This window comes from Coturnix japonica, chromosome 26, assembly GCF_054131305.1.
Source record: "Coturnix japonica strain WE chromosome 26, WE-NBRP24, whole genome shotgun sequence".
In the NCBI taxonomy this organism is placed as follows: domain Eukaryota; kingdom Metazoa; phylum Chordata; class Aves; order Galliformes; family Phasianidae; genus Coturnix; species Coturnix japonica.
The window spans coordinates 5031518-5047562 of NC_140688.1; the positions used below are offsets into that span (position 1 = coordinate 5031518).

General features: G+C 45.6%; 1 long non-coding RNA gene across 1 annotated transcript; it reads right to left on the reverse strand.

Moving 5' to 3' along the window:
• Nucleotides 1–6677: 6677 nt before the first annotated feature.
• LOC146756732 (uncharacterized) lies at nt 6678–12390 on the reverse strand. The gene is made up of 4 exons (XR_014937388.1): nt 12183–12390; nt 11521–11619; nt 7365–9845; nt 6678–6988 (listed from the first exon to the last, which is right to left on the reverse strand). It is a non-coding gene; the product is annotated as an uncharacterized LOC146756732 (long non-coding RNA).
• Nucleotides 12391–16045: the final 3655 nt, after the last annotated feature.

Genomic DNA, 16045 nt, shown 5'->3' on the forward strand with positions numbered 1-16045 from the left:
CAAACACAAATGTGAAAGAAATAAGAAAGGATTCTTTCATTTCACAGGCTTTCATCTCCATTGAAAGATGTTCTGCTGTGCAGCACAGCTGGGAGCATTTCATATGTGCCAAAAAGGGGGATCGGCCCAGGCCCCAAAGCAGCTCCGACTGTGCTGGGTTCCCCTCTCACCTGGGCCCTGCAGTGGCCTCAGCTGTGCCTGGTCCCCCTCTGCTCTGGGCCCTGAGCTGGCCCCAGCTGTGCCTGGTCCTCCTCCATCCTGCGCCCCAAGGCCCTGCCTCTGCCTGCTCCCCCTCTGCTCTGGGCCCTGAGCTGGCCCTAACTGTGCCAGGCCCCCCTCTGGCACAGGCCCTGCCTCAAGCCCCGCCCCCTGTGGGCAGCAGTGCTAGTGCCTGTTGGTTTTGCTCTCTTCCCTCTTCTTTCCCTGTTCTCTTCACAAATGCATTCAGATCCCCCAGGATGACGTGCACTGACACTGCTGCCTTCTTCCTGCACAAACTTTCTGGGCAGCTCAGCTTTTTCTACAGAGCAGCGTGCCTTTGGAAGTGCTTGGAGGATGTAAACTAACAGCAAGAGAACACTGAGCTCTTCTGGGTCTTTCTAGACATGGCAAAGAGACAGGAGAGAGTGCTCAGCCTTGAGTGGTTGCTTGTATGCAGAAATCACAGTTGTCAACATCTGTGCTGTTTTGCTGTAGGCAGTAGTGTGTGACAAGAAGCCTACAATTATCAATTTAGTGAACGTAATTAATTGTAACAGTTCCCCTTTCTTCTTCCCTTGACACTTGGGTTATGGAGTTCTCCTATGCTATGTGCCGGTGTAAATCTCTGAGCCACAGCACTGTTGCGTTTAGCAAAGCTCATGGCAACAGGCTTTGGCCAACCTCAGAGCTACGTAGATGATGATAAGATATCCAATGATAGGAGGGAAAATGAACAAGCTCCAAGGTAAGTGTTGTTTTTTCCTTCTAGTCAGCACGCCATCGCTAAATCTTCCATGCTGTGACTTTTATCTTGATAGTGATGATCCCTTAACCTCACACCTTTAGCACAGCACTTTCTGTGGAGATTCCCACCAGTGACAAAGTATTAGTGCCGCTTTTCTGCCTGTTTCTTTTTTGTCTGTATTTTCCAGAATGTGGGTATTTCTTTCATTGCCCACAAACACTGCCCTATGCAGGAGGAGGCAGGGACAAGAGTCAGGAGCAAGGGCAGAATAGTTTCTCTGTTAGTGAATGGAATGCCATTGTTTTCTGCATATGGACTTGCCATAGTGCTTCTTACAAGGCCTAACAGTGGGATGAAATGTGCCCTGAAGCAGGTGTGCTTGCAGGAAGGCAAAAGAGAATTGCAAATAATGCTAAGGGGGGCCAGTAAGATGATCAGAGGGCTGGAGCACCTTTCCTGTGAGGACAGGTTGAGGGAACTGGGCTTGTTGTGCTTGGAGATGAGAAGGTTCCAGGGAAACCTCACTTTGGCCTTCTAGTATTTGAAAGGAGTGTATAAACAGGCAGGGGAATGCCTGTTTACGAGGGTGGATAGTGATAGAACAAGGGGGAATGTTTTTAAAGTGATACGGGGACGTTTAGGTTGGATATTAGGTTGATGTTTTTCACACAGAGGGTGGTAACGCACTGGAACAGGTTGCCCAGGGAGGTTGTGGATGCTCCATCCCTGGAGGCATTCCAGGCCAGGCTGGATGTGGCTCTGGGCAGCCTGGTCTGCTGGTTGGAGACCCTGCACACTGTGGTCCTTTTCAACCCAGGCTATTCTATGAGTCTATGGCTGTACAATTGTATCAGACCTCAGGGAAGTCACGTGGAAGAGACAAGTCTTTGAAATTAAGCTTGATTCGCTTTGCCCCTCATACACCTGATCACTGCATCCCTTACTTGGCAAATGGTCTTTCTGTGGGGTGTAGATGAGGAAAGGGGAGGAGGAAAATAAAGCAGCTGCTTTGTCTTAGAGCTCTTGTTTCGTTGGGTCTGGCCATATTTTCTGAAACTAAAAGACGATGTGTGAAAGAAGGACAGGGAAAGGCACAAGGAGGATTTGGTTTTGGTGCTGACTCCAGCTCACTGCTTGCTGCTGGGAAAGGCACACTTAGCTCCAAGGAAGGATGCATGCGTGGAAATCCAGTGGCCAGGGGCAAGGGGTACCCAGCAATAGAGGGCTACGAGAGCTGGGGTGATTTGCTTTTAAACTGCAGCCAGTGAAGTCCTGTCCCATTGGATCTGACATATGTCTCCCCATTCCCTTCCAGTTTGTGCAGAGATGGCATGAGACAGAGGGCATTGCTTTCTGCCAGACTGCAGGAGCAGAAGCATTTCAGGTACCTAAATGGTTTGGTTTCCTCACAGAATCACACAGAATCACAGAATTACCCGGGTTGGAAGGGACCTCAAGGATCATGTAGTTCCAACCCCCCTGCCTAGCAGGGCCACCAAACATACGCCTTTACTAGATCAGGTTGCCCAGGGCCCTGTCCAACCTGGTCTTGAACACCTCCAAGGACGGGGCATCCACAACCTCCCTGGGCAGCCTGTTCCAGGACCTAACCACTCTTCTAGTAAAGAACTTTCCCCTAACATCCAACCTAAATCTTCCCTCCTTCAACTTAAAACCATTTCCCCTAGTCCTGCTATTATCAGCCCTTTCGAAGAGTTTACTCCCCTCCTGGGAGTAAGTTCCCTTCAGGTACTGAAAGGCTGCAATGAGGTCACCCCGCAACCTTCTCTTCTCCAGGCTGAACAAACCCAACTCCCTCAGCCTGTCCTCATAGGGGAGGTGCTCCAGCCCCCTGATCATCTTCGTGGCCCTCCTCTGGACCCTTTCCAAAATCTCCATGTCTTTTTTGTACTGAGGGCTCCACACCTGGACACAATACTCCAGATGGGGCCTCACAAGAGCAGAGTAGAGAGGGACGATCACCTCCCTATCCCTGCTGACCACCCCTCTCCTGATGGAGCTCAGGATCCCATTTGCTTTCTGAGCTGCAAGAGCGCACTGCTGGCTCATGTTAAGTTTCTCATCCATCAGGACCCCCAGGTCCTTCTCTGCCGAGCTGCTCTCAAGGACCACTCCTCCCAGCCTGTACAGGTGCCTGGGGTTCTTCCAACCTAAGTGCAAAACCTTGCACTTTGCCGTGTTGAACCTCATTAGGTTCACTCAGGCCCACCTTTCAAGCCTGTCAAGGTCCCTCTGAATGGCATTCCTTCAACTGCACCACTCAGCTTAGTGTCATCATGCACACACACCCATGTGGACAAATTCTGTATAATCATCTCCTCACTCTGGTGATAAAATCTCCCCGAAGAAGGATCCTGCAGCTCCACCATGGCACCTTCTAACTGAGGAAGAGGACCTTTGGTGAAGAAAAGAGCACTTGGGCAGTATGAGTCTCCAAGCACATGTGCTTCGTGTCTCCAGGCTGCTGCTGAGACCCAAAGGTGCTGTAAATCCATATAACTACCTTCACTTTTGCAGTATGACTGAATTAGACACAGAAATATGGATAAAAGAGGCATTAAAATCAGAGCAGTTGGCTTTCAAGGCACACAGCTTTCAAAATGGCTCGGAGAGCAGAGCAAACTCTTTGCAAGTAACTATTACCACACAGTTCCATTTGGCTAAGTCAAAACATGTGCATTCTATTCGAGTATGATGATCTTTACATGCAGTTTATAACTGTAAAAAGGTAAGTTTCAACTTGGGGAGAGGGGAGCTGTGGTGAGAGCCATGGTTTGGAATCCTTCAGGGCCAGCATGCTTATCTGTGAGTCTGAGGGAGACGCCTCCAGGCCAAAGCAGGTGCTACAGAGAGAAAGGTTTGACACAAATGGTTTTATTTGACTGCTAGAGACAAATGAGTAGGAAGAAGCTATGATTTCTTTGCTGACTGCTGGTAAATCAGAACTGCAGACTGTAGGAGAGCTTAAAGGAGCAGTAGTAGGAGTGTGAATGAATGCTCTCTGTTCTGCACTAGGATGGATGTGTGACCAGCATGACATACCAATCTTCCACTCCCAAATCATGCTTTCCTGGAGGGCCTTCAAAACACTCTCACTGAGCCAAAAAAGACACTTTCTGGGCAGGGAAGGTCCCCAGAATGCCCATAGCCCCACCTGAGCACCTGACACTGGCACTCTGTGCCTGCCTCACTGAGCCTCTTTGTATTTTCACCTCTGCCCAGCATCATGTAGAAGGGCTGCCAAGGGCTGTGTGCCTGCGTGCTCCCCTTGTGACAGCATTGTGTTGTAGGTGCCAACAAAGGGAAAGCACGGACAGTGCAAAGTAGCTGATAATTGCATTAAATGGGACTGTTTTGGCAGCACTTTGATTGTGTGCTGAACATACTTACATGGATCTTCATTAATTTAGGGGCTGAAGAGAGGCTGCAGCTCATTGCACAACATTCAGAGGTTCCCTCCCACATGCAAACGCATCTTTTGAAAAGCCAAGCCTTGATCTCGTTTGAGGTACCTTAGAAAATTTAACTGCAGTGGATCTGCTGAAGCTGAATTATTTGTGGAGAGAACATATTACATGTCTTCCCTTAGATCTAGTCACTACTTATCTCACATGTGCTGTTGTATTAGACAGAAAAAGCACAAAATGGTGTACTTCCTCTTGTTCCAAAGGAAGTGACAGTCGTTATTCTTTCCAGCAAATCTAATTGCATCAATTGTTTCTCACACAATACTCACAATTAAGGTTTCCAAAAGAACAGCTAAACTATAAAGCAGAGGGGAGCTGTTATTCACAGGTGTTGGATTAGATCTAATTTATGAGTGTAGCAGAAGCTACTTAGATGCGGGTGCTTAAAGCACATTCCTTCCCCCTATATTCTGAAAGAATACTTAGACCACTGAAGGATATTTCAATACCCTGAGCTTTTCCTGGAAATGCTTGAATATGGCGTAGGCAAACGAGAGATAAAGGAGAATCTTATAGCACAGGCAGATGACTAATGATGGTGCAAGCCATAAAAAAACACAGGACTACTAACAAGGGAATGGAGATCAGCTGAGTAACCAAAAGAACAGGGTTTCAAATATTCATTTTTACACAAATGCAATTGTGATAGAGTAGGTGCCTTATTCCGAGGGAAGGCAGAAAGTGAGATAGAGTAAAAGCTCTGCACTGTGCTGGTCACAGCACATTCAGCATTTTGCAAGCAGCTCCCAGCTGCATAGAATTGAGCAACACACCCATGAGCAGCCCACAGCACTGGAGGTGCTGCTGCCCTGCTGTCACCTACAGGTTGTGCTTAACAGTACTACTATATGTGAATACTTATGCTGCAGCTCTCTCCAGCTCCTCCAGATCTGAGCAAGACTGGATCAAAGAAGGGTAAGGTGCCCTGTTTTTTGAGGCAGCAAGGTTTTTTATTCATAGGGGAAAAGAGGTGTAGTCCAACATGAACATGTGCCTCTAAAATCGTTGTCAGTCTTCAAGGGAGGGAGCTGGAATTTCATCTGATTAATTTTTCCCCACTCTCAGTTCTCAGGAGGGTCACCGGCTGAGGAACTGGCAAAACTCTTTTCCCATTTTGTTTTCAACCTTTACCTTTTGTCAGCTCACTCTGCATCTTCTAGATCCCAGCCACCCCCAGTTTCCAAACACACCACCTTCTCACCCATCCTCTGCTCATACATGAGGTACCGCCAGCTGATGTTTATTCAGCTCAGAGAACAGCAGCGTATCTAACGGTCTTTAGTTATTAACACAAAAATCTTACCATGTGCTCACACCAAGACAATCTGGTACCATCACCCTTTCAGGTCATGCAGCAAAGCACTTGTTTGACTGCTTTTGAAAGATTCTTTTTCTTGCACTATCCCCTCAATACTCTTCATCTTATCTAGATGAGAACAAGCCACATCTGCTTACATCTCCTTCCAGATGCAACAGCCCTGGCAATCCTAAGGCATACTTCCTGATTGCACTGCTGCAACCAGCATAACACATACAGTATTGCATAATGTAGCCAAGTGTGGGAACAACCACACAGCCACAGGCAAGCTGTCACCTCAAAAGGAAAGTTCCTTCATGTTTTTCATGGCGCTGGGACTGCAGAGTGCATAAGTGAATTCAACATTCTCTGTATTATTACCAGAATTCAACAGGGATGGAATCTTTACAGCACAAATAATTTTGTTTGAGCACAGGCTTTGAAGACTATAAACTATTTGACCATTGCACGAGTTAGAAAATAAATTCTAAGTCTTGAAATATTCTCTACATACTTAGGAGTAAAATGCCCTACATTTTGAGCAGTTCTGTTGGCAACACTGTGAGGTTGCTACCTCTGGCTTTGCACGTGCTCTTGAACCAGGAGGAGGATCTGTGCTCTTGTCCCCTTAGAGAGCATTTGTGCTTTTTCTCATGAGTTTCCATTCTTTCCATGCTAAAGAGGGAAGGTGATGTGCCTGTAAACATGTTGTAGTTTAAACCTTCTGGTGCTGCACGCAGGTGCTGTGGGAGGGATTACCTTGTTTGTGGCAGTCTGGGCTGGGGGTGTGTTTGTGTGAAGATCTGCAAGGTGATATTTGCTCCTCCCAGACTTCTTATGGGACATGCACGCATGCAAGCAAATATGTAAAAGAAAACCCACTTCAGGTGTGTTGCATTGCTCCAAAGGAGTGTAAGAAAGGAAAACACCAGTTACATAATAGAAGTATTCTCAAGAAGGAATTGTTTAATCACAAACACCTTTCAGTCTTAATAAAACTAAATTAGATCTTCTCTAACAGATCAGCATTTTATCCACAGTTGTTATACACACAAAAAAAGAGAAAAAAGTAGATTATCGTTTTAAAATGTAGCATTGCTATTATAAAAGAAAGGCTGGATGTTCTGCTGGTACAGCTTCTCCCTCACAGTTTAGCATTAAACTGTGTCAGCATCTTCTCTAGCTTCAATGCTAGTGCCATGTTACCTTTAATCCTTAATTTTCCTGACATGAAGGCCATGGTTGGCTTTAGTTTACCTAAAAAGAAGACACAGAATCATCAGGAAAAGGAAAGGAACTGGAGATTGCGATATCATATAGTAGTTACTTTGCTACCAAGTTCTACTGTAAAAGCATCAGAAAAGAGGTTCAACAGATTGACTGGATGCTTTCTGAAGCTACGCTCTGAAAAGTTCAATAGCTACTGAACAAAGCAGTAGATATTTTTATTATAAAATCATGGACTCACAGAGTGACTTACGTTGGAAGGGAATTTAAAGGCCATGCACTTCCAGCTACAGCTCATCCAATTCCAAGACCACAAAGAGAGGTGAGCCTGTCAGCTCATCCATCAGCAAGATGTTTCCTGCCACCAGTAGCTGCCTCAGTTCTGCCAAACCCGTTTGTTACTCACCAGTGAACATCTTCACAAAGTCGCCACTCGACATGCTCATCACAACATCAGCTGCTGCAGGAGGCTTCCCAAACCCAGCACTCCCACTGCTGGTTTTCAGGTCAAGGTACCAAGTGCCTCCTTCATCACCTGAGTGGAACAGGGAGAACCTGTGGCAGCACCACAAGGACTGATGTGCCCTGCCCTTTGCTACCCCCGCCTGCTTTTCTCTCCCATCTTCGTGCTAGACGTGCTGGAGGTGCTGTGCCAGAAGCTGCCCCGCACTCTCTGTGCAGACAAGGTCAGCCCCAGCAGATGCCCCACAGTGCCACAGTGTCAGGGGACAAGGCAGTGGCTGCTGGTGGAGCTGGAGGCAGCAGGGGTTTGGAACAGAACTACCATGCTGACCCTGTGCAGCACGGCCAGCAGGGTGACACAGCAGAAATGAAACACCAGGAAAACACACCACAGTCCCCAAAAGAGCAGCACATGCTGCTGATGCAGAAAGCATCTCCCTGTGACAACAGCAGCAGGGTAAATCCCACATGTGCTGAAGTTGGCTCCGAAAGGCAGCATCTTATAGAGCACACCCAAAGATGTCCCTGTTCCTAGACCAGTTATAAAAGACAAGTATTTACATGTGAAAATACAGACTGACTCTTGCTAGAAAAGTGAGCATTTGAGAATTTTACAAGTGATGGTCTTACCTGACAATTCAAACTGAAAGACGCCCTGCGTGGATTTCACTATTTCTTTATTGAGTTCTCCCTGAATAACTCTGAATGTTTCTGCAACAGGCCCCGCTGAAGCTGATTCTTTATTAAGCTTGGCTCCACCTGATGCCTGCGAAGCACCTAAAAGAAACAGATGGATTCTCTGTAAAATGCTGGAACGCTCTATCTCACTTATCTTTCTAAGAATATATATGTTTTCAGCAGTTCTTCTGCAAAAGCTTCTAAGGTGTGAATCAATTCACTACTTTAATCAGCAACTTTCTACACTGCAGTGAATGTGCTCATTTAACATTAAGAAAGAGCATTTGCAATTTATAAGGCATGTAATGCTTAGCAGCCCCTAAAAGCCATGCAGAAGGTCAGTGTATCAGGAAATAATTATTCTACTCAGTGAATTGCTACTGTGTTGGAGATCTGGGCAGTTGGCAGTATCAGTTCCTGGCAGAAAAGTCTAAGTGCGCACTCACAAATAGTATTTTCAAGGGAACTGGGCTCTTTTCAAACTTAGCCTCTTTCTTTCCTATATTTGTTTTGGCACTCCTATAAAACATATTCAGTATTCCTATTTGCCCTCCAATAGAAACATCACTATTCTGAAAAAGTGAACCTGATGCTTTTGTAAAAAAACAACTTCTCTATTTCATCTTGTAGACATTCACATCATGTACGACTGTGAGAACTTCATGTAGGAATAGAAGCTTCTCAAGTTCTCACACTGCAAGAAAGATGTAACACTCCTGCAAAATATGCTGATTGCTTGTGATTTTTTTACAGCAATATTTACTCATAATCTTCATACCACTTAACTCTGGTGGTAAAAAGCAAAAAGGTTGTTCAAAACAAGGTGCTGATTATGAACTGTGAAAGTTGCAGACACTAAAGTCACTTCCATAAATCAAACAGCCCAAATACAAGAGATTTTGCCACATAGCTTGAATGTAGTCCAAAAGTAACTTGAAATAGAGGAGGCATTCATTATCATCACAAATAATCGACATGTACATGCAGAAGTTGCCCTTCCACGGCCTTCTGATTATGTGGCTGTCATGTCAGTTTCAGCATCCAAGAAGAAGTCAGGCATTAGGGGGTGACCTAAAGGGGAGTTGAACAATAACAGTAAGCCCAAGTAAGGGTGAACAGCACAAACAGGAATCCATTCTGAAGGCAACAGCACCTCAATTTACCAGTAAATGAACTACAGGTTGAAAGAAGACGAGGTGACATGTTTAGGTTCTGGTACATTTAAAATCAGACCCAGAAGCCTCTTACAAATTCAGTCAGAAACATCTGAAGATGAAGAAACACTATCTCACTATTTGGTAAATAGTAATACATGCGCTTGTGGTGCAGGTCTATTTTCTTTTTGCTAATGGGTTTAAAATATATATATATATATATATATTTATATAGGCATTGATTATTAGAGCCTCAGTGGACTATTATGTGCTTTCCCAGAATCCACATTCTCAAACGTGAGGCAAAGCATCTTTTGACTGAGTCAAAGGAATATATCCATATTCCCCATATGGCCTTCCTTCCTTCGCAAACTTCTCATTTTAAAGATCTCTTTTGCCTGGTGCAATTGCATAGACATCAAAATCCTTAACGCCTTCTTCTCTCAGTAGAACTTCATCAATAATGAAGTTTCCAGTGAAAGTTTTCGGCTTTGTTAAAATGCAATATGCAGCATCTGCAATTATGTCAGTTTTTCTGCACTGCTTCTCTATTCCGGATCCTCCCAGCATATCCATAGCAGCTGTATGTATGGCTGGAAAATTCAGAGGACAGGAAATTACAAGTTTAACACTAATGACATCACATACTCATCTCTTTGGCAAATGCATAAACTTTATTCTCCTCTCACATGAAAGTAAATCATGAGAAGACTAAACTGTGAAATACCATCAACCAGCGAAGAATGGTCAACCAGCAAACAATCCTCAAAGTGTAAAGATTCCCTTACTTGAAAAGTATTAAAGGAACCAAAAGAGGAATAAAGGGAAGAACTCCTTGTAATATTCATATTATTCAATGCTTCTATCAATACTTTCCACACAAAGACTTCCTCTGGCTTTATTCAGGACATGAAAAACTAACAGGACAACTATCTTTCTCAAAGTGAATGTGCATCAGCAATTAACATTTTCTGCAGCCATTACCATACTGAAAATCTCAATTTTAGCCCCACAATAACTTGTGAGATAACAAAGTGACTCTAAGTTAAAGATGAGAAACCCAATAGCACAAACTCAAACTTTTCCTGGCTTATGCTCCTCTACTTTCACATTACAGCCAATTATTATTGTTCTAAATATAGCAAAACTATGGGCAAAGACTGATATGAAAAACCATCTACTGTCCTGCAATCTGCACATCCTTCCATCTATTTCATACAAAGTGCTGCTGGTTTTCCATTAATTCATACATACAGCATCTTCCACTTTGACCCTGCAGTACCTCTACTACTCATTCACACTCTTACATCCTTTTGGCAGGCTACCTCTTTCACTTTTAGTTAAATCGAGAGCTCATAACATCTCACTATCAGCATATTTTCTTATTTCAAGGAGCTGGATGAACCAATAGAACCATACTAGCACAGTGTTAATCTCCAGCATTGAAGCTGATCACATATATATGATGTTCTTTAAATTAAAAACTTTGTAATTGTAATGTAGATTCTACAGAAGTCACCTCTCTCACTCTCTAAAGTAGTTAACTTTTGTTTTGGCAGTTAAACCTTGCAAAACAACATTTTTCTTCCTAGACTGAACATTACAAACTTTTATACTTCAGAACATGAACAGTTTTCATCAAGGAAACACCGATACAAACAAATTTTGAAAGCTCACTTGCTGCTTCTAATGCTTTCAAGACACTGGTCTCTTTGTTCAGCAGCTACCAAACCTTCAACAGCAGCCCTGGTCCTCACTGACCCATGGACAATAAACTGGAGCTAGTATAAGATGGGCACACCAAGTTATTTTTCTGCTATGCGGCCCTTCAGTGTGCTGTGACTTGCAAGAAGTGTTGGATGGTTGTGTGAAGAAGCAATTGATTTCCCACTCAGCCAAAACTTTTTTTTTTTTTACATCTACAGAGGTACATATCTTGTCAGCTTCATCTATTTCCTGGCAATCTAACTAGCTGGGGATTCTAAATATTGACATAAACGTCCAATACTACTCAGGGATGGTGTGCAAACCAAAGTTTGAGTCATGTTGAAAGGAGCAGTGACAAGACAGGAGAAATAGCAGAATGTGCTCAGGCTGAAGGTAAGTTTAAGTGAAAACAGGAAGGCAACAGTGAGAACTAGGAAAGAAAGCCAATACCCACACAACATCTTTGATCACAAAAAAATACACAGAAGTGCTCGGTGTTCTGAATCAGTCCTAAATAAGACCACCTGTATAGGGCAAAACACAACAATTCAAAATAATCACCTGTTTTAGGCCATAAAGCATTGACAGCAACTTCTCCTTTAAATTCTTCTGCCATTCCCAAGACACACATGGATATGCCATATTTAGAAATTGTGTAGGCTACAAAAAGCACACAAAAATCCCATATTTAGTAGGATACATATTTAGTCTACACATAGAATTTTACTTTTGAAGGATGTAAGTCACGGAAAAATCAACTTTCTGGGGTCAAAGCATCATCTTCCTAGAGTACAGAAACTCTCCCAGCTCCTACCACCCCCTTCAGATACAAACTGACCCTTTTACATGAGTATTGAATTGGGGAGGGAAAAAAAAAAGGAAAAAAGCACGTTGTAAATCCTTTTTGTATACTCTGAGAAGGGGATGTTGCAGAGAAGGAACATGGACCTGCAAGAGGAGTTTAACCATGTTCCAAGTGTTGAAGTTTAAAAGATAATCCACAGGTTTAAGATGAGCAACATATGTTCTAGCCCAAAGACGCAATTGGGGCCTCCTTCACTCCTCAAAGATAATTTCTATTTAAAAAGACAGCAATGAGCTTTATCGCTATCAAATCAAATGTGGAAGCATAGAGAAAAAAAGATTTTGCCTTCCTATCTCTATTGGGAATAGAAAACATGGTGTAGTATTAAGAAATCCTATGAAAAACTCTTAACTCTTACCTGCAGAACCTTCTTGGAAATATAAGCCTTTCACCACCACTGAAGACTTTTTGTACAATAATCCAAGGCTGCCCACAGCAGAACTGCTGCATTCTCCAAAAGCAGAAAATGAGTGACTTCTAAAAACAACAAAACCAACCAATTCTAACGTTTTGATACTCAGTGCAGCTCTCTGTAATTTAATTCTTTTGGCCCTCTGAACACAGAGGACCAGTAGCTCAACACGCTGTAAAGGCAAAGTCCAGGATCACAATCCCAATGCAGGGTGCCAAAGACAAGAGCCAAAAATCAGATTTTCAAAAATGACCATGATTTTCCTTAAGGCTTTCACAGTAAAACTCAGTTTGCAAGTAACTGCATTTAACCCAATAAATCCCCACAAGTCTGTCCAACCAACCAGCAGGCTGACACAGCTGTGCAAACGACTTGTGACTGAGTCCCTGTGTACAAAGGTGTCACACAGAGTGGAAGCACCAGTGAGATAAAAAGGAACTGGGAATATTGCATGAGCATTTCAGCACAGTGTGAGGAGAACCAAAGTTCACCTGCAGCTGAGACTTGCAAGGGAAGCCAGTGGCAACTTGTTTATCTGCTATAATGTGGGTAGGAAGAGCATGAACAAGGGAAAGGCGTTGCTGAGTGGCATGGGTGATTCAGTGAGAGCAGACACTGGTAGTGCCTTGCTTAGGAACATGGTTTACCAGGACATGAGAAACTAGCCATAGATGAGAGGTAATCTTAGAACTTGGAAGGTTGGAAAAGACAATATAGTCCAACCTTCAACCCATCCCCACTATGGCCACTAAACCATGTCCTTCAGTGCCACATCTAAACCCTTCCTGAACATCACCAGGGATGGTGACTTCACCACTTCCCTGGGCAGCATGTTCCAATGCATCATCAATCTCAGTAGGTAAAATCAAGCCTGGTGAACCTGATTGACTTCTGTGATAGAATGAAAGGATTTGAGGCCAAAGTGATAACAGCTGACACCATTCACATTAGCAAGGCTTTCATTACCATCTCTCAAAATACTTTTGTATCCAAGTAAATACATAATAGTCTGGATGGTTGAACAGCCTAAGGGGTAAGAGAAATGTTAACTGGACAGGTTCAGGGAGTTAGAATCATGCAGGTGGGCTCCTTTTGCAGCAGGCACGGCCGCAACCAGGGCAGCCCACAGGCTGCACCGTGGGCGCTTTCTGCACTCGTACAGGATCTCATGACTACTGCTTGCAACACACGGGAACGAATAAGGTCAACGTATGTCCCCGTTCATTAGCAGCGCAGAAATAACGCCGCAGCAGTCACTCAATTCAGATTCCACAGCAAACCCACAGCCGCACTTTGCCCTCCGGATGTGCACACAGCTCGGCCCGTGAGCAAACAGCACCGAGCGGGACTCCGGGTCCGACCCAGCCGCTCCGGGGCCACCGTGCCCGGCCGCGGCCTCCACCCCGCGTCCCATCGCCCTCAAGGGGCTGCGGAGCACGCGTCTGTCCCTCCGCCCGGCCCCGGCCCCGGCCCCGGCCCCAGCTCTGCCCCGGCAGCTCCTGTGGCTCGGAGCTCGCGGCCCCGCCGAAGGAAGGAGGAAAGCCCAGGTCGCCTTACCCAGTGTTGGGCAGCATGGCGGCACGGCCATGGGGCGGCTGTCGGCTCGGCACGGGACGCGCACCCCGCTCACACCGCCCTCCGCGCAGCCGCGGCCCGGGGAGCCGGGCGGAGCCAGGGCCGAGCGGGGCGGGATGAGGGGCGGGTGATGGAAGTATCGGGATGAGTTCCCTGCGGGAGTACACCTCGTTCAACCAAGCCAAAGCCTTGCACGTTTTCACTGACAAAATTAAAATCGCATCTGAGATCTCGCCCTCAAGGAAAGGACTGAATGACCAAACTGAAGTGACAACTGAAACGATTTATTATTGAAACAACCTGTCCTTATAACTATCGGTCTATCCACTACCACCTCGGGCCACTATGCGGGCGCCGACATGACCCCACTGCAGGGCGCTCACTCGTCATCTTCCTCACTGTCATCTTCATCGGTGCGCAGCCAGCAGCCTTCCTCTACCCAGACAGAGCTGGTGAAAGGTGGGCGCTGCGGGTCCTCCCAAGGCTCCCACTCCTCTGGCATCACCGTGACTTCATGCTGTATGTTCACCGTGAGCGATAAGGAGTGGAAAAGCAGGCCGGCCTCAGGAGCACGCTGCTCTTGCTCTCTTGGGCGCCAGGGAAGTTCCTGCAGTGCTGGGTTGCGTGGCAAGCTGTCTCCCATGTAAGATGAAGCGGTGAACGACAAGGAAGTAGAAATGTCTCCAGGGCTCCAGCCGCTGTTTGGTGGCAGCAGGGACGGGTCTAGAGGCTGGTTCATTCCCCAAGCTGCTGCAGCACGCATTGGCCGGCTGTGAGAGGCTCGAGCTTGGCATCGGCTGCGGTTTCTCCTTCGGCGCTTGGGAGGCCGGGGTCCCCTGGCTGCAGCCGCCTGGGTGCCGGCTGCCGGACCCGCTGCCTGCAGGCAGCCCCTGCGGGAGCAGGAGCAGCAGCAGCAGCAGGAGCAGCAGCAGGGGCCCGTCTCGGCTCTCCTTCTCCGGGCAGATCTCGGCCTGCGCTGCTCGAGGAGCCGAGAGCTCTCTCCTCCGAAGTCTGGGTTCCAGTTGACGAGAGGCTGCAAAAGGCAAAGGAGAAGAGTCAGTTGTTATCACCTTGCGCTTGAAAGACAGCAAGGTACAGGAGATTTTCAATTGCTAAAGACGGACATGGGAGTGAGCAGCATCACGAGCCGATCCTTGACCACCTCTTGCAGGGTGGGAGCGTCTTTGCTCAGTCCAATTGAAGTTTGTCCTTGCAGACATTTCTGCGACAAAGCGGTTTTCGCTGTGCCACTCGGCAAGTGAAATCCTTCTGAACACCCTGGGGGTTCTGATGGGGTGTCATTGTGATGGCACGTGTTTGTGATGGGGGCTTCGGCCACTCCCAACATGGAGTCACAATGATCACCCCAAGGTGATGCCCAGCCCTTTTCACCAGAGCTGTGCTCTGTCCTTTCATCTCCATCTTGTCTCAATGCAGTGCTGCTTATAAATCAGATTATAAATCAGATATAATTCCATGGGCTTTTCTGAACTCTCATGATCTGCAAACAAGAAGAGAGCAAGAGTTTCTACTGCTTTGTCCAGTATTTAATGAAATGTTCATCTCTGATCTGTGGTTTCATCTCAGTTTAAAGCTGGTTCTTTTTTTGCCTGTTTAAATGTACAAAGTATTTGTTGAGCGAGGGTCAAATCGCAGTTTTTACAATGTTGAGTTCTGGCCATGTTTTGGATCTGTGATATCCACATTTACTGCCATTCAAACCATTCCTCAGTTCCCTTCAGCAAAACTTTGGAACAGAGCAATTAAACATGAGGCAAAGTGACAAAAAGCAAAACATAAAACACATACATAAAAATGTTATTCAACAAGTAAAGTAACTGTTATGGGTTAGCCCTCAGCTGTACCTTCAGAAATGGCCTGGAAAAGCACATTCTTTTTCAGTCAGTCAGCCTCCTTGATGATGATTCTCTTTCTTCTTATTTAGAGACTTAAAGCCATCCCTGTCTTTCCTCACATGGCTTCCTAACATTGCATCTGTGTTAGGAAAGCTGGGATTTAAATGTGATGCAGTATTTGAAATGAGGCTGGAAAAGGTGCTGCCTTCAAACCATGGGAGGGAAGCATTACTAACAGAATATTGGCCTCTCATACCACGCATCTACAAAATGCCCGTCCTCATTTTGACTTGACATGGTGTAAGCATGAATAAGATGTGGATCTCTAAGAGAAGACGTAACTAAATCCTGCTGCAATGCCCAGCAAGGAGAACATTT